At 43.8% G+C, this 19,744-nt stretch overlaps 1 protein-coding gene across 12 annotated transcripts in view; it reads left to right on the top strand.

Moving 5' to 3' along the window:
- The first annotated feature begins 505 nt into the window (after positions 1 to 505).
- The window catches only part of TENM1 (teneurin transmembrane protein 1), a 379,169-nt gene continuing 359,930 nt past the window's right edge, over positions 506 to 19,744 (top strand). For 7 of the 12 annotated variants that reach the window (XM_033137208.1, XM_033137217.1, XM_033137214.1 and 4 more), the window contains exon 1: positions 506 to 1,001. The gene's annotated coding sequence lies outside the window, so the exon portion shown is untranslated. The remainder of the gene's footprint in view (positions 1,002 to 19,744) is intronic. The other 5 variants (XM_033137219.1, XM_033137215.1, XM_033137216.1 and 2 more) reach the window with 1 other exon arrangement.

Genomic DNA, 19,744 nt, shown 5'->3' on the forward strand with positions numbered 1-19,744 from the left:
GCACCCTCCTGGCTGACACCGCCCGCCTCCTCCCTCCCTTCCCTTCCCTAGCCCCCCGCCGCCGCCGAGCGTCGCTTGCCTCTTTCTCCCCGGCTTCCCATCCTAGCGGGATCATCCCCCACCCCTTTGCGCATTCTGTGGCCCCCATCCACCCATCTCCCAGTCTTTCGCAACCTATGGATATGGGTGTTTTCTGGGGAGAGGTGAGGAGACGATGAAGACGGATCTGAGCAGTGTGTGTGTGTGACAGAGAGAGACTGGAAAATCTTCCCATTTCCACCTTCCTTTTCTCCGCTTCTCGTCGAATCCCCCGTTCTCCCATTTTGCGCTCTGTTCCCCATCCGAAGTAAAGATCGTCTCTGGGGAAAGCCTCCCCTTCACTTCCCGGTTAGAATTGGGCCCCTCTGCCCACTTCCCTAAATCTCTCCCTCCCTCCTTCTTTCTCTGCTTTCCTCCCAGTGCACCTGCACAAGAGTCTGGCAGCAGGTGAAGGCAGAGGCTTCGGCGTCGGAAGCGCGCATGTCCTTCCTCCTCTCCCGGGCATGCTCATTAGCGGCCGAGGAGGCAAACCGCTCAGAAGGGATCGGGTTCTCTGCTGCCAGTCTGCCCGGCGCAGAGCGGCTGGGTGTGCAAAGGCGAGAGAGCGAGAGCAGTGACAAGGCAGCAGACGGGGCTGGGGAAGCTTCGCGTTTCCGAAGCAGCCTGTCTGCCTTTGCGGACAATCCCGGGTCTCCTCTCTCTGCTTTTGGCGCTGAGTCGCCCCTGCGAGGAGGACTGGGAAGGGGAGGAGGGATGATGATGCGGGCAATCAGCAGCAGCTGCATCCTCGGCTATGTGGATTTATATTCGCCTTCAGCGTAGCTGCCGCGCCGGGGAGAGGCACGACGAGGGCAGCAGCGTCGGCAGCCGGGCGCGATGGCTGGCCACCGGAGCCGCGCGGGATGGAGGCGGCGCTGCTGCAGGAGCAGCAGCAGCAACTGAAACTTCCACTGGGCAAGCAGGTAAGTTTGGCTCGAGGGGGAGGAGGAGGAAGAAAAAGAAGAGGAGGAGGAGGGTTGGCTGGCTGGCTGGCTGGCTTACGCGATGGAAGAGCTTGTGCGCGCGCCCTTGGAGATGCAATGGTCCCTTTCCCTCTCCTCTACCTCGACTCCGCTCTAACTGGACTTGACAGGTCCGTGCGTGTGTGTCTGTCTGTGTGTGTGCGCGCGTGGGTCTGATGTTGCAGGATGAGAACAACGGGAAGTGACAATCAATAAGGCTGCAATCCTGAGCTCACTTACTAGGTAGTATAATATGCTCAATTGGACGCGGTGTAGCTTGCTTTCGGCATGAATTATGCGCAGGATATGCTCTGTGTAAGTCAGCCGAGATCTCTTAAGGACACTCCGACACTTCTGCTGCTGGGATCGCGACACGCACGCGCGCACCCCATCCACACAACCGTAGTGCAAACCCGCAGGAACCTTGCACACATCTTCCAACCACCCTTGAATTGTAGGTGGAATCCCCACTTGAAATAAATAACCGAATGTTGTACATCAGGTGGTGTAGATTGGATGCACAGTCCCTTTACTCGGACCTGGCGCATGTGGATTGATGGGTGCTGTGGGTCAAGTCAAGGTGCAACAGTGTGTATTGGGGTGGTGAGGGGGGCGGAGAGTGATAATAATCCATCAAATAGTCCATGTAAGAGAATTTCACATTCATGAGCATATGCTTGGTGTGATGTGCTGGATTTTTTTTTTACCCATGTGTCCAGCTTTGTGTGCAGGAACAGCAACTTTTGCCTGTAGACTGATGTGCAACTTTGGTATTGTCTGTGTTCTAACATTTGCACTTCACATTGTGGGTTTTTATGTGCTGCAGATTCTAAATGTATTCAATTGCACACATATACACTGGAAAGATGCAGTATTAGACTGAAGTGTATTTGATTGCTATGTTTATAATTGAATTTGTACACTGTAAATTGCAGTGTGTGAGAGATGTCCAGCTCTTTAAACAAATCGGTAGGCTATATTGTATATACAACCAGAAATTATGTAGTATGTGTTTTAGCTTTCTCCAAACATTTATTTTGCCTATAGGGGGTCCCCTTTGCTCACAGTTGTTGTATTATTGTCCTTTTATTACTGTAACTGTAGGTGCTATGTGTGTCTCCTTTTAATTAATGTGTTTTTCTCTGGGATACTCTCATGTCAGAAAGATATTCCCTCTCAGGCCCAGATAGGAGTACAGCTTTTTCATTTTATATGAGTATAATGATATTCAGCACTTGCATTTCTCTATCATCTCCGCCCCCCCCCAAAAAAAATCAATTTAAATTATCTGTATTGCTTACAACAATCTTGTAAGGCAGTTCTTTGCTTTCATCTCCTTGTCGTGAATGAAGTGATGGGATGGTGGATTGGCTAATGAGTTTATGGGTTGAGATTTGAACACTGGGCTTCTGGCTTTGCACTCTCATAACTGCTACACAGTGTTGGCTCTAGAGCAGACACACTGGCTTTATTTGTCTTTATTAAAAGTGTGTCGCAACACAACCATGAGCTTTTAACATCTTTAAAGTCAGCAGAAATTCAATTATTTACTGACTTGAAATTCTAACTTAGCTGGTGGGAAGGAATTTGTGGGTGTGCTCTACCTATGTGCTTTACTAACAGTTAAGTGAAGACAGTTTTAAGGGGGGGAGAGAGTGTTGCTTCAAGGTGTGGCAATATATTTCTCTCCAAGTTCCAGGGCCTTTGTGAAATCCAGGTTAGGGTGAATGAGAAGGCAGCTCCTAGTGACCTCTCCTTGCCTTCATTTTCTCCTTCACCTTTTCCCAGCTACTTTCCAGCCTTCCTGGTGATATGCTTAGCAGTTTCCTCACTCCTGGCACCTCTGGTCATTTTCACTTAACACTTGCAATCCATCAATCAACGCAGGTGCTCTCATACACTCTTAGCTTCCTGCAATTGCTTCTGCTGGGCATTGAAAAAAGCCATTGGGTTCATTATTTGGAAATGAATGATGATAGCAGCCGTTGTGTGTGAAGGAGGGAGAGCTTGCAGTTGTATTTTGACCACGGTGGAGTGGAGCTCAAGGAAGCTTCAGTGGCTCTAATCAGCACCAGTAGTAGCATGTGGTTTTGATGGTGGAGCCTTTTTAATCAGACTTTCCCTTCCCCACCCCCAGAGGAAGGGGGCTTACTTCTGTGCAGATCAATTTAGGACTGCACTTAATGATCATTTTATATCCTATGGTTGCAGTTTACAAATAGTCAGAAATCTATCTTGGTTGTATGGAGCCCTTTCTGCAGCTTAATTGTTGAGATGGATGACCTGTAGTGTAAATTTGTTAAGTCTTCAAGGGGCCACAAGACTCTTTGTTATAGTGTCAAAAATAAATCCAGCTGCTGACATTGCCCTGAAGACGCATCATATATGCCTGTTTTGACTCTGGTTGCATTTGCAGAAATAACGGCAAGTGTGCTTATGTGTTTGCATTTCTCTGTCTATTAATTACTTGAACTAAAGAACACATCACCGAATTGATTTCATATGTGCACCCACATCCCTAGCTGTGGCAAACAGAACAGCGTAGGAATATGAAGTACTGAGGAATATTAACAGTGAGCAAGCTTGCTACTGAATGAGGAGGAAAAATAAATATTTTTTTATTACTGGAATTTATTTTTCCATCTTTCTCCCACATGCTTTCTCCCACCTTTCTGAGATGCAATTCTATGATTGTTTTCGAGTGAAGGGAAAGTACATTGCCATGTGAATTATGTGATGTTTTATATGCTCATCTTCTAAATACAATATACTAAATTAAAGGAGTGTCTTCAGCTTTGTGGACTAAGGTCCCAGATATTTATTAAGATGTACAGGATGTGTTTATAAAGCACAAGACAGAAGCATTAAACAGTAGGTTTCTCCTACATGTGTTTATGATACATGGATTTAAAAACATATTTGTTGGTCTTGCTCCTTCCCCTGGTAAGCATTAAATTGTAACTGGTAGTAGGAGTTTTGGGTTGCGCTCAAATAATTTTTACACAGAGCAGACCTATGTACCTATGTTAACCACCTTCATTAATTTAAATGGGTTTACTTTGAGTAGGACTAGCATTGCATACAACCCTTTGCATTCCTCTCCCCCACTTTCCTGAGAGTAAGCTTCACTTAATACAGTGAGACTTATTTCTGGGTAGACCTGCATAGGATTGTGCAGTTAATGACTTGCACTGCATTAAGAAGAAGGTTGCAGTCTTAACTTCACTTACCTGGGAGTAAGCTTCATTGAGTTCAGTAGGACTGAACTCTGAGTACACATTCTTAGGATTATGCAGCATGTCCCATTGTTCAGTGGAGTTACTCTCGGGGGGGGGGGGGAATGGGAAGAGGATTGCAGCCTTCTTAGTGATGGTTTGGATATTACATACCTGCCCGCAGTGTATTAAAATTGGTAAGCTTAGAAAAAACCAATAGCCTTGAATTTCATAGTAATACTTTTAGCAGTCTTTGTGGCATTATTTTGTACTGCTTAGAACAATCAGTGCAATGAGTGTAAAACTCAGGATTCCACACTCCATAGATAAGGACACTTAACCTGGAAATTTAAAAAGTAGCATTAATTTTCATTGGGACATGGAGCAAAATTCCAGCCCTTGCCCACATTCTTTGAGGAGTTGTCTCAATGCACTGGATAGTAAGGTTAAAAGCAAACAAACACTACCTGAACATTTCTGAGGGAAATTCTCTCCCAAAGACACACAAATCTTCACAAGCGTTAGATTTCCCAGTATCATCCGTTGCCAGTATGCAGCCTGTTTGCTTTTATATCACATTATTAATTTCTTTCCCCCACCCATTCTGCACAGATACTTTGCTTCCTCCAAACCCACCTGCAATTATCATTCTCTAGCAATCCAGCTAGTAATTAGTAGAATAGATGGCTTAGATATGCAGATGATAAAAGATATTGTGTTCTTGTGTTGAGGCAGTGTTTGGTATAATAGTGATATAGTTAGCTGTGAAGCAGTAATATAGAGCCTTCTAGCACATCCGAAGGGGGGGATCTATTTTGGAAATGGATTTTAATTGAGGGGAAATGACTTGACTGTCCCTCTGAAGTGGAAAATGAGGACAAAATGTTTTGAGAGTTGATGATATTCCCCACCCCCCACCCCCGTTGTTGTTGCCAGCAAGGAGGTGCATAATGAAGATGAATTTCCGTCTCGTAATACATCTGCAATCTGGTTTCAGGGTTAGTGCTGTAGAAGGATTCTCTGCTCGTGCTTCATCCTTCTTTCTGCCTGCCTGGTCCTGTGCATGCCTGTAAAACATTATTGGTGCATTCTTGCATACTGTACATCCTGTTTGTGGCCACCTTTTGTGGTCTGTCATTTTACTTCAGGGGTGGGGAGCATTTTTTTTCAGCCTGAGGATTGCATTCTTTCATGGGCAACCTTACTTGGGTGGGGCGGAGCTCATGCAAATGATGGGTGGGGCCAGAGGCAAAAATGGGTGGGACAGTTGTCACGACTCTTACCTTTTGTTCAAAGCTGCATTCCAACCATGCAAAAGTCAGAGGTCTTTTTAAAAAATCTACTTTTCTTTATTGCATTTATATCCCTGATTCTTCTCCAAGAAGCTCAAGGTGGCATACATGGTTCTCCCCAACATCCTTTAATCCTCACAACAACCCTGTGAGGTAAGCTAAGCTGACAGGCAGTGACCGGCCCAACATCACTCAATGAGCTTCATGGCCGAGTCAGGATTTGAACCATGGTCTCCCAGGTCCTAGTCTGATGCTCTAACCACTACACCACCCTCACTCTCTTTTACACACACACACCTCCATCCAGGTAAATATGACCACAGATCATGGGACACTTCCTAGCCAGGAAAAAGAAGTTCATAGAGTAGTACCTGGAAGAGGTGTTGTGGCCTCAGGAGAGTTCCAGGGGTCAGTTAGAAAGGTCTCGAGGGCCACATTAATCTCCCTGGGTCTCAGATTCCCCACCCCTGCTTTAGACAAGAGTGTCAGAGGGCCAGATAGATGTGATATTATTGATTTCTTTAGTCTTTGTGTGCTGTTGTGTGTGGTTATTAAACAAATATGGAAGGGGAGAGTAGAAGCATATGCATGGCATGGCAGTGTATAACCTTTCCCCCCACCTCACCCCATGGTCCTGGTCCGTATCATCCCCACCCCCTGCCTGCTATTAGAATAGGATGAAAGCTCCCACTGCTGCCAATGAGAGCATTTCCCTCATTGCAAAGAACCGACATACCTGTAGAGGGTTTGGATCAGAACCATGGTACAGGCAAAGAGTTGCCTCAACTCAAATTGTCACTGTTCCAATCTGGTGTCTTTTCCCAACCTGCAATCTGTTGTTGTTGATGATGATGATGATGTTTTAAAAAATAATACAAATAAAACATGCAGGGGCTAAAGACATGAATAATGTTTTGTCTAATTTGGACCTTATTCTGCAATCTCCCTTGACATTTAGTCTCTGGGAATATGTGGGGATCAGTGGAATGGTTTGAGATGCTTTGCATTTGTTTCAGTGTTGTGCATAGCAGTCTTGCTTACAGTGTTTTCCACCATTGCACTGCTTTTCATTGACCTGTGTGCTACACTGTTTGGGTTTAATGAACATGAGATGGAAGTCCTTCATTCAAATTTGAGGTTAACCATGCACTCATCACAGAATTTAAGGCAAACCGTGTATTTGTAAAGGAGCTTCAGTCTACTGTGAAATGTTGCTTGTAGAGTTTATCAGGAAAGAGTAACCTAACAACAACCTTGTGAGGTAGGTTAGTACATAAGAACAGCCTGCTGGATCAGGTCTAGGCCCAGCTAGTCCAGCATCCTGTTTTCACAGTGGCCCACCAGATGCCTGTGAGACACCTGCCTGCAGAATCCAAGCACAAGAGCACTCTCCCCTCCTGTGTATTCTAGCAACTTAGGTATATTCATAAGTTTTACTGCCTCCGATCACAGAAACAGAACAGAGCCAACATGGCTAGTAGCCATCCACAGCCTTCTCTGCCATGAATTTGTCTTGTCTGGTATTATAGCCATCTACGTTGGTGTCTATTACTGCATCCTGTGGAAGTGAGTTCCATAGTTTAACCATGTGCCATGTGAATAAACCTTTGGCTGAGATAACTGCTGGTCCAAGCTCATCCCTTGAGCTTCATGGTGGAATGGGGATTTAATCCTCATTTGTGAATGTATCAGTTGGAAGCCACATTGGGAGGGTTTGATCCTGAAAGGCAGTCTACAAATATTTGAACTCAAACCTGCCCTGAAACTTGAAGCAATGCAGCACACTAGGTGTCATCTATGTGAATAGATCTGAGCAGGTAAGGAAGACCCTGCTGATATATTAGGTGATTTTTATTAGAATGTTCAGTGTTTATTAGAATTTAATGTGTCAGACGTGCGCCAGAGAGAACTGGGTTCAACATCTACTCAGGCTGTGGAGTTCACTAGGTTATCTAACAACATATACTGCCATTTCCAACTTCCTGCACTTCAGTTAAAGCCCATGGGGAAATGTCATGAAGTAACTCCTCCCATGGAGCATTTTCAGATCAGGAAGTGTGGGCAATCGGGGAGACTGCTGAGTGCTAGAGAAACCATCATTGGGAAGGAAAAAACCCCAACCCAATGAACCCAACCCATCTACCTCACCATCGCCCCCATCTGCACTATAATGCAGTATTATACTACTTTGATAGTCATGACTACCCTCAAAGAATTCTGGGAACTGTAGTTAGTTAAGGGTGCTGAGAGTTGTTATGAGATACCCTATTCTCCTTGTGGAGCTACCATTCCCAGAATTCTCTGAGAAGAATTGTAGCTCTTTGAGGGGAAAAGAGGTCTCTGTAACAACCCTCAGCATCCTTAACCAACTAGAACCCCCAGGATTCATTGAGGGAAGCAATGACTGTTTAAAGTGGTACATGGTGCAGATTTGGCCAAGTGATAAGGTCACTCAAGCTTGCACAATAATTATAAAGCACCCTGCGGTGGAAAAAAACAGAAGCCTCTTTTGTGGGGAAAGAAACCTTTAGATAAACTGTAGGGCATTTTTCACACAGCATTAGTCTGAAGGAGCAGGTGCACGTATCTCTCTCTCTCTCTCTCTCTCTCTCTCCCTCCCTCCCTCCCTCCCTCCCTCCCTCTCCAAAATGTGGGTTGTGGAATTTACCTCTAAACGGCTAGGCAAAACTAGAACTAGCTAGAATTCAGCACACATGTAGCCAAGTTCAGGCATTTGTGAGGAGAGTAGACCATGTTCTGGTTGCTTCCAAACAACCTGTTCATTGAGAAAGTTTGCTAGGAAGTTAGATGGAAATGGCTATTAAGTGTTCACTCCAACCTGTTTGCTGGGAGGTTATCTGATGTTACATAGAGTGGTCGTAGTTTCACATCATTTTTCCGTATTGCTAAAAGTGTCATGGGGAGGGGGCAGATTTGTTGTGCAAGAAGGTCAAAGCAACTTTGTGAAACTTTCACTTGTGAGTATGTGATTGAATTCCTGCTGAAAATGGTGAAAACCTGGATGTGCTCTTTCTGCTTGCATCCCTCTCTGTTTGTTCAACGATAACTTTCTGCAGCAGGTAAGACTTTTGTACCTTTGGAGGCTCCTGTTTGGAAAATCAAGGTTCTGGGTTCCACTGTGATTCCAAGAGTAGTCACAAAATCTTTCAGTTTGTTTCAGTGTATCTCTGTTGTACCCTTCAGCCAAAAGCAGTTCCTGGGGCAGTTTACAAGAACAGAATACAACAATAAAAATTGGTGCCATAAAAAGAAACAAGAAAATGAAATTGTAGTGAAAAGCAGGAGAGGGGGAGTTTACGCCCCAGAATTTAAAAAAAGCCTGAACAGTATGATAACGTCAACCACATCATCGTCAACAACTACAGTACCTGCTAGCCCTGAAAAGATAGCAAAGAAGGTGGAGGGAGTTCTGTAAATGAAGCACCACCACTAAAAAGAAACTCTGCCCTGTTTCCACCCACCTGATTAGCCTCTGCATAGAAAGCTGTGCATAGGTTGCAATGCTGGACTGTGGAGATGGCGTGTTACCTACTCAGGTGTAGTATTATGAGAGTAGGATAATTCAATAGCACTCAGTGCTTGTATGCAGGAAACTTCAGTATTTTTATTGCGTGGACAGGCGGAGTCCCCCAAACCCCAGGCGACCCCTGAGTGGAATAATGACACAAGACAATGTGCTATGGGATTAAAATTGGCCACAACTTTATTAAGATGTAGGGAGACCTTAGCTCAGGAATTGGGTGTTTATCCTTCCCAGCCCCCAACCGGGGATCTGGGAAACTTCAGGGTTATCCAGAATGTGTGGGGATTGGGCTGCCTCTGGAGAACATATGTTCAAGCAGAAAGCCCCCCCCCCTTCGCCGTTGCTGGAGGGGGAGGGCAATGACAACCTCTCGGCGTATGGTCAATGCCTCCCCCTAGACCTCTTTAACGGGAACACTGATATCGCAGCCGCACTGGGGGCGTGCGGTCACTGCCCCATGCCCCCCCCATTTAAGAAGATGACTAAAGGATGACCCAAGGTCTGAAACTGCCAAAGTTGTGATGTTTTGCTACGGGAAAGGCGAAACCTGCCAATGCAGGGAAATTCCTTTCCAGCCCTTCAACAGCGGCCTTGACATAGCAGCACCTGCGGAGAACAGGTTAACTTGCAAAATTAAGAGTTAATTGAGGGAGCAGAGGGTGGGAGAAGCTCTGGAGCCCGACTGCCATTTCCCCAGGTAAGCTGCGCCTTCTATTGTGTGGGCTGGATGGTCCCTCCCCTTACCTGGCCAATCCCCCTGGCAACGCCTCCCTCAGGCGGGAATGAACACTGGCTGAGGTAGGTGAGGACCACAGGTATCCAGCCTGGGGAAAGTGACACCAGCCCGAACTGGCAGGAGCCACTCTGGGGTTCAAGGGAGATGCGCGCGACCCCGCAAAAGTCGCTCCCCATTTAATGTGGGGAACAGTCATTGTCTGTGCAGATGCATGCCCATACACACCACACTACATAGAAAATACTTCCAGGAAGCTGCCTTAGAATTTTCAGCAGTGTCAGGTGGTGGCGGCAGCAGCAGCAGAAGAAAACTGGGTGGCAACAATGGGGGAAGGCCTTGGGGAAGTGTTGTTGCTCAATGGTGGAGCCACCTGCCTTGCTTGCAGGAGGTCCCAGGTCAAACCCCTGGCATCTTCAAGTAGGGCTGGGAGAGACTCCTGACTGAAATCCTGGAAAGCTGCTGCCAGTCAGTGGAAACGATACTGAACTAGAGGGAATAGTCAGTCTGTTGGTCCATGTTCCTATGCTCCTGCTTTGGGCTTCTTGTAAGTGTCAGGTTGGCCACCGTGGGAAGCAAGATTTGATTCAATAGGTCTTTGGTCTGGCCCAGCATGGTTGATCTTGTGTTCCTACAGTAAGGTTACCAGATTTTTTTCAGTGAGTCCAGGGACACTTTTCAACTTCAATTGATTTTGGATGGGGACTGATTTGTAAATCTGGGGGACTGTCCCCAGGAAACGGGGACGTCTGGTAACCTTATCCTACAGACCCTCCAAGTGTCCCTATTTTCCAGGGAAATCCCTGATTTAGAGAAGCCATCCCGGTTTCTGATTTGATCCCAGAATGTCCCACTTTTCCTTAGAGTGTCCCTATTTTCATTGAAGAAATGTTGGAGGGAATGGAGTAATCCAACCCCCAAGCCACCCAGAGTGGCTGGAGCAACCCAATAAGATGTGTGGGGTATAAATAGCATTGTTATGGAATGGAACATCCCTATTTTCATCAGAGAAATGTTGCAGGGTATTTTCCTATGTTCTTCAGTTGAGCTCTTACTGATTTAAGCAGGCATGGTAAGCACCTGCTTAAAAGCTTCCCACTGAAATAAGTGAGGCTTCCGTGTGCTTTACTCTATGTGGATTATATCTAACATAGGTGGTGGGGAGAGGGGCGATATTTGTTTCAGACTCTCTAATTAGAACATATTTCTCATGGAAGCATTTCAGTGTTAAGGCAGATCAAGCAGTGCTGAGTGATTTGTATGCTTGCTCTCCTCCAATTTAAATAGTGAATTACAAAATGTCAACCTTTCTAATGCTTCTTTGCAAACAGTACATACACCGCAGGGTTGTTTGTCTATAAATTTTCATAAAGTATCTTTTGAATAATACATTTTTGAAACAGTTAACCTTATCATCAAAGTCTGAGGAGGAGGAGGAAGAAAATATGTCAGGCCCAAAGTCCTCATCCCGCAAGATTGATCCTTGCATGGAAGCTGGCTGTTGTGTGCAGTTTTGTTTCCTGGTTTAAGGCCTGCACAAAGGGAATCCATGTCTGGTGAGCAGTTGCCTCTTGAACTAATAATCAGTGCAGTTGCTTTGCACTATCAAAGACTATTGGCTTTGCTAGGTGACCTGATTCTCACGCTCACCAGCATTTGTGTGAGGTACCAGAGTGAGCTCAATATGCCTGCTTATATTACCTATTTCCAGGGGGTCCTATAAACTGTACCCTCTTTGGGAAGCTGGCTACCCCAGAAGGATGACCCCCCAAATGACATCTTCTCCATTTGTTCTCTATGAGAGTTGTGAATATAAAAATGATGGTCACGCCCTTGCCCCACCTCTGAAGGGCAAATGTCCTTTGGGGTCACCCTTCTGAGGTAGCAGAAGCAGAGTTGCCCTTCAGAGGTGGGACAAGGGCGTGACCATCATTTTTATATTCACAACTATCTTAGTAGGGTTTTTAGATGGCTATACACTCTAGTAAGGGTAGGGGCTAGAGGAGGCTAGCAGCTGAGTATTAACTGGTCCTCTGTAAGGAGCCTTTTATACAGCTGCCCAAGACAAGAGGAGGCACTAGTTATTCTAACAGCATTAAGTGGATCATGACATTATTGGATCTTGTGCGCCCATGTTGTGTAGTGCTTAGTGTCAACTGTGCTTGTCTCATGTACCCACTCAGCCATAAAGGTCATTGGGTCAGTTGCTTACCCTCATCTTCAGCTACCTTGCAGGATTTGTGGGGAAGAGAACCATGCACTCTGGTTTTTGTTCCTTATGGGTAAAGGTAGACCATAAATGTTCTAAATAACTTGTTTTGTAATTTATTTGTAAGCTACTTTGGCTCCTGGCTGGAATATTGGATATAAATATAATATTAGTTGAGATAATATTACGTCCTTCTTCTTTAAAGTAGGCTGTAGCCAACAAAGTTAATGGACCTAAGTTGGTCTTGTCCCTTCAGTGGGTCTACTCTGAGTTGGATACAGCACAGAATGCTTAAATTAAAAAGTTAAAATTTAAAACCCAACTGGGACCTTGGACAATAGATTGTTGCAGCATAATCACATGCTCCTGTTCAGAATGTTACTCAAACTCTTTTCCAGGCTACCCCATTCCATTTCCTATCTACTTCAATTCCTTCCCAGTTTCTTCCTTCCCAAACAGGCACTTGGCATTCTACAACTACTGAGCATGCATGGTCTTCAACAAGTTGCTTTGGGTCATTCCCCCTTATGGTTCTACCCCCCCCCAAATATATATGTATGTGTATATATGTGTGTATACACATTCATACCTGTGCAGTATTGTGTTTCTTCCAAGCCTGCTAATACCGCCTTCTTGTGTATGAATGGTGGCATTTTGACTTCGGAAGGACTGGCACTTGGAGAATTGAGTTTGCTATTTCAGGCATACGTTCCCTTTCTTCCTCTGCCTGTTTAAGTAAACAGACTTTAGGTCGGGGTGTCAGAAACCTCCCGATGCATTGATTTTTAGACTAGAACCTTTCCAAAAATACAAAAATGAAGGAGCAAAGCCATCTTTGTCTACTGCTGTCTTACTCCTTGTTTCCATGTGAACAGTGAGTGGAATGTGGCAAACTGGATAGAAATTTCAAATTAGGGATGACTTAAAAATCTTTTTTACCCTATTTCTTTCTTGTCAGGCCCCTGTTACCATGGGAACTGGTTCAGAAAGGCAGTGGGTAGTCAGCGGTTGAGTGAGAAGTGTTACCCGCTACACTTGGATTCTATCTGCCTGTTGAACAAGATTTCAAGCTTACCGAAAAGCATAGCCTATGAGGAAAAAACAAAAACATGAAGTCTTTTTAAAGGCAGAGAGGACCCCTCTAGTTGGGCTACCCACATTCCATGCCAAAGAAAATCTGAATCCTTCACTGAGAAGTGTGAGAATTAAGCAAATCTTCATGCTCTCTATATCCTTGCAACAATTTCAGTCCACTAATCTTGAACTGGGCAGGACTTAGGATGCCTTGTGTTTCATCTGAAAGGGGTTGGTGCTGTTTTATTTATTTATTAAAGTATATGCCACCTTTCCTTGAAAATCCCAAGTTGGTTTACAACAGTTTCTGTATAAAACAATACAATAAAACCAGGATGTGGGCCTCTGCAAATTAAAAGCCTTGCAATAGTAGCAAATGCTATAGAAGCTCACTCTGATCCTTTGTTGGGGACGTCTTCTCACAAAATTCTGACAGATGCCCCACCCTATGACCCATGCAAAAGGCTGGTTTGGGCGCTTTCTGAGAATTCACAGGGCATTGACTACATATATTCAAGCCTACCTCTGTATCTTAAGCAGTAAAAATAAATCTTTATGGAAAGAAGCTTACCAGGTTGCCCATTTTCCTGTGTCCAAACATAATGCCAAATGGTTACACTCCTGAGCAGCCATAAGCTTTGGACTTGGATGCTCCTTCCTCCCTTCCCTCCACACATGTTGGGAGTAGATGGATAATAGGTGAAACCTATGCCTTTGCCAGGCTCGGTCCTAATAGCAAACATAGTTTGCAGCTAGCCAGGAACTAAAGGTTCTAATCCCTTTCCCCTTTATTTAAGTACCCTTCACCATATGGTCCCATGGCTTCACCTTCAAAAACATAGTGAAAGAGGTAAGTCTTCGCCTTCTTCCTCAAAGAATATAATGTGGAGGCAAGACTCAACCTTGCATTCAAAGAGCAGTGGGGAGAGGAATGTCTGAACACTAGTGGTAAATTTCTATGGACTGTTAAACTCAGAAAGCAGTCCCAAATGGCTGAGGGCAGTTGTAGCCCAAATCCTCTAAAAGAGACCAGATTTGGAGAAGGCTGATTTAGAGGCTACTGAAGGTTTATGACAGTTAAGCCTTATGACGATAATTTCTTCTTCTCTTATTTAGAAATTGCCGAACCATTCTTCTCTCTTGTTTTTTCTTCATGACTGTTCCTGATTTCTCTCTGAATGGCATCTGTTTTAATTTGTATGTTGCATGTAATATAGCAATAGGTGCAGAATAGATAATAATAATATTTATTATTAAATAAGAATAACCTGGCACCTGCAAGGGTGAAACTTTTTTTAAATCATTTCTTATGAAAAATTTTCAACATAAAATTCAATAAAAATCACACTAACCTAAAAAAAGAAAAAAGGGAAGGAAGGAAAAATAAGGAAATGAAGGAAATAAGGAAGAAGAGAAAGAAGAAAACAACAAAAAGGAAATTGCAAAACCCTCTGTCAAAATTATATATTAACCGTTATTCCACACACAGAAGAGTAAACCCTCCCAGCTCTCACCTGAGAGCTGCCCCCTCTTCACCCAGCCTCCCACCCAGGAAAATCAAGGCTGAAAGTGCCTGCTGTGTGCCCTATCTGCAAATGTTAAAGTTGCAGAACTTTCACTCCATATTGCAATGTGCTTTGAGTTTTGTGAAGTTCATAGGAGCAATGAAATCTTGAGTGCACCCATTGGCTGAGAATGGTGTGATGCCTTAGAATGCTCCATGAATATTCTTTAGTGATAGAGAATTAAAGAAGGCTACATGGAATGTTCAAGGACATTCTCTCCTCTGAGTGAAGTGATAGAGCAGTTGAGTTGGAACTGAAAACAGCATCATGCTAGGAGAATCTGTGTTGGCAGGATAGGATTGCTGAGAAAGAGAAAAGAACCCAGGAGCTGAGCTAAAAAGCTCAGGATGGTACACCTTCCTCAGACAGCCAAGTGAGGTAGGTTGGTGATGAGCCCAAGTGAGCATTTGTGTCTCCCCAGTCTAAATCTGCCACAGCAGGAAAAAGGTGGTGCTGGGATCAGTGGCAGACTGAGATACAGGAATCAGAGCAAATAGAAGCCTATGGAAAAGAGAGGTAAATATGATGGATAGATTATGCCAACTGATGGGTCCTGATTTTTATTTACACAACTTAAGGTGTAATGTAGCATACAGTCAGAGCCCCTGATGGCCTCAACTGGGATCCCAGTGCTGTGGAATGAAATACCCAGGACCTTGCACAATTTACATGTTCACTGAGAACCCAATTCATTGTGCAAAATAGAACATGGTTGGAAGCACAGGACGAAGGACTGCAAAGGTAAGGCTGGGGACTAACCTACAGAGCCGGAGATCTCCTTTTTCTCTGAAGAATACAATTTCTTCATGACTGGCAAAGAGGTAAGTGGTGCAGCTTTTTTTTTTTTAATTGCTGCATCTCTATGCTCAGGGGGAAGCTGTGACCAAACTCATGCCTCTAATGCAATGATATTTTTAAAGCATCAGATTCTGCTATATGAGGTCCGGCTCAGGTAAGATTGTGTCCTCTTTCTCCCTAGCTTTTCCCTTGGACCATGAATAGCAGTTTGATATTCAGGAATAAAAGGGGGAAAGCTCTTCTTAAATGGAAAAATGCTATATGCTTAGTTTGTTGCAATTATACTCACCCAGGGAGCTCAACAGTGACAGGCATAGTAGTCCCCACCCCACCCCACATATACCTTTTCTTCGCAACCCTCTACTAAATAGACTAGTTTAAGAGTTAGTGACAAGCCTCAGGTCATCCAGTGAATTTGATGGCTGAGTTTGAACTTGATTCAGTTTGCATTTAAGTAGGAACCTACCTCAATAGAGGGAAACCTTTGGCCCTACAAATGTTGCTGAGCTATGGCTCCCAACTTCTCTGGCCATTTTCCATATTTGCTAGGGCAGATGGGAGTTGTAATTCAGCAATATCTGGACAGCCAAAGATTCCCCATCTACCCAATTAACAATTTTGAAACAACATGTCTTCTTCTTCTTTGGCAATCACTCGTAGCCGAGTAAGATTGTCTCCATAAGCACAGTTTTAACAGTGAGTCCATAAGTGACTGTGGAGGCCAATTCTGGATCCACATGTCCTTCCACAGTGGGGACATTGGTTTCTGGGCGGGAGTTGATTATGGTGAGGGTTTGCCAAGCGTGCCTTCCTCTTAACACGTTTCTCCCTTTTGTCCTGAGTTCGAACATCTTCAAAGTCCATGACACCTTTGGTAAAGGCTCGTTCCAGTTGTTTCATTCTCCAATTGGAGAATGAAACAATATGTAACCTAAACATAGCCACCCTTCAAAATTTGCACTTCTCCAAATTCTACAATGCAGTTCTTCTTTAAGCTTTCTGCATTGTACTCTTCCCCCTGTGGTTTCCAGCAACTGGTATTCAGAAGCATTGCTGCCTCTCACCATGAAAGGAGAGCATAGCCTCCATCATGGCTAGTGGCCATTGACAGACTTCTCTTCCATGAATGTATCTATTTCTCTTTAAAAAGTCATCCAGAGAGACATCACTGCAATTCCTCCTTAAAGCTTTTAAAGCAGAGAGTTGGATGGCCATCTGTCATGGATGCATTAGCCGAGATTCCTGCATCCCAGGGGGCTGGACTCGATGATCCTCAGGTTCCCTTCCAACCCTACAATTCTAAGATTCTTCAGCCTAATATAAAAACACTCATGTTAGGGCAAAGTATGCATAAAAATGAACATATTAAGTGAAAATAGCATACAGAAGGCATTATACTAGGAAAACCAATTTGTAAATATGTGTATCATGGGTAAAACAGCACACAGACATGTCTATATTAGGAAAATTTTGCACTAAAATAGCCTGATCAAGCAGAGCTGCATACAAATTCTTAGGCATTAATGTCTCCCTTCAGTATTTCACTGATGAAATGGGGATGTGATTGTACCACTCCTATCCTTGTACCAAGTATTTCTCTGGGAACTCCTAACACTCATTTTGTGGTAAGCTTGCGGCCACCCACTCTGTGTACTTGTATTCATTTGCTCTGCGACAGCCTAGCCAGTTCTCCACTGATCTGAAAACCAACTGTGTTTCTGTTTGTTTGTTTGTTTGGTTGGTTAGAGAGATATCAGAAATGGCAAAACTATTCTACTGTGTTACTGATAGTTCAAAACAGCAGCTGTAGTATGTGGACTTGACCAGATCCAACTCAACCTCACCCCAGTAAAGTTAAGCAGAAAGTTAAGGTCCAGTGGCCTGGGTGAATCATAGTGCCATGCAATTACAACATAATCATAAACATTACAGGAAATATTGTGCATAGCACATAATACACTCATCACCCAACATCTGGCGAATGTCACACTGGCTATCCCTTCCCTTCCTTGTCACAACAGTAGGAGCAAAAGAGGGCATTGATTTACCAAGGACCAGTGAGCAGTGATGTGACTGGCAAGAGGAGGAAAGATGTGGTGAACATGCAGGCAGTCAACACCTGGCCTGCCCCATTCAGTCACCCATTGAATGGCATGAGAGACCTACATAGTCTGGCACTGGGCTTGGTTTTGCCTTCTTGACGATTGGTGGCAATTGCTAATGAAATTAGAGTGGATCCTTGGAGTTGGGGCAAGCTTCTAATTTCACAAGTGAAGCAATATCAATGACAACTTGCAAAAAGAAAAGGTAGGTAAAGCTTTCTTTCTGGCATTTGCAGCTTGAAATGTGGCTTAGAATTTGGGGGAAGATGTTTCCTCCCTCTCTCCTAATGTGGGTGGGGTAGGAGTCATCCAGTGATGTGACTGGCAAGACATTTGGGAAAGTCAATAAAAACACACTTTTTATTCTATGTACTTGGTTTGAAATGATTCACAAGCTGCTTTGTATTGTACAAATTTGTGTGTTGCTTGCTTTTATATATATGACTATGTATAAACTTCTTAAAGTGTTCTATTAAGTAGTGTATAAATAAAATTGTAGATTATACACCATGAAAATACACAAAACAATTTAAGAAGCAAACAATACCTACAACTATCAGTGCTGATAAAATCAGTAAAACTTTGAAACAAATATAAGTAACTAAATTATATGTCTGCATGGAAAGTATTTTGTAAAAAGTAAAGAATAAATGCAATTAATAATAATTCACTTCATGCAATGCATAATTAATTTGCTGCCACGAGATACAGTTGATGGCCACTAGCTTGTATAGCTTTAAAGGATTATTAGATAACTTCATGGGGGGATAAGGCTAGCAGTAGCTACTAGGCGTGATAGCTAAATGTTTCCAACAGGATCAGAGGCAGTTAATTATGGTGTGGAGATGCCTGTCTCATGAGACTCATGGTCATCCAGGCAGATGGATATTGGAAGATACAGGAAAGAAAAAAGTATGTAGTACATCCCACAGTGTATAGTTTGCATGCACTCCCACAGGATGCTGCAGTGGCCATGAACTTGAATGACTATAAAAGGAGGCTGGACAAATTCATGGAGAATAAGGCTGTTGATAGCTACTAGCCAGGATGCATAGGCTTAGATGGCTGTGGTATGTCTCTGAATTCCAGTCACTGAGGAACACAAGTCCTGCTTAGGGGCTTCCCATGAGCATCTGGGAACTTGAGGTGGAGCATGACCCAATGTTCTCCCTCCACTGTCAGAGGCAGATTGCTTCTGAAAACCAGCTTGTGAGCTTTCCATAGGCATCTGGTTGACCACGGTGAGAAAAGGCTCTTCCCGAATAGTGCCGTGTACATACTGATCTAAACATAGTGGAACTTACTGATTTAAAATGCATAGAGTTTCACTGTAAGACTTCATTAATCAGATAACCCCAGTGCGAACATTTTCACACTATTATTGACAATAGTGAAAGCCTTGTATTCTGACAAACACCTCAGAATATGATTGTGAGTGTGTGTGTGTGTGTGTGTGTGTGTGTGTAGGGTGATTTAGTGATAGATGGCTTCTCCTCCTCAAGGGGAAAAAAACACAATTTTGCCCAGCTCCTACCATTTTTCTTTTTGGCATATAATATCAATAACTAAAATGTCAGAAAGTTTCTGGTGCTCATTATTTCTTTCCATCTGTGGCCAACAGACAAATTCCTTTTATTAATGTATGCCCTGCTACCTTATTCTGTTTGGGCTTGGATAGCTCCTTGTTTTGCTTTGTTTTTGGTATTAAAAATACACCTTATTACAAAACAACATAAAATATGTGGTTTGGTGGTAACCTGTCTGTTTTGTAAGGTAACAGGAGAAAAACTTCTTTGCATAGGGTTTGCTGGCCCAAATAACATTGAAATATAACTCTCATCTGTCCCTACCATCATAACCAATGATGGTGGGATGGGATGGTAAAAGATGTCATCCAGGAAAAACCTCTGGATCAGGGTGTCCCAAACTTGAGTCTCTACCTGTTTTTGGACTACAATTCACATCAACCCTGACCACTGGTTCCTATTAGCTAGGGATGATGGGAGTTGCAGTCCCAAGACAGGTGGAAACCCCAGTTTGGGAAACCCTGAACTGGAGGGTCATGGGTTATCCCCCCTCCTTTATTTTAATAATGCATATACCATTTGTTACAATTGTTTTTAAGCTGTGTGCAATAGGGGGTACAGCATAATGGTTGTTAAAATTAACCAT

Source organism: Lacerta agilis, chromosome Z (genome assembly GCF_009819535.1).
Source record: "Lacerta agilis isolate rLacAgi1 chromosome Z, rLacAgi1.pri, whole genome shotgun sequence".
NCBI classification, from domain to species: Eukaryota; Metazoa; Chordata; class Lepidosauria; order Squamata; family Lacertidae; genus Lacerta; species Lacerta agilis.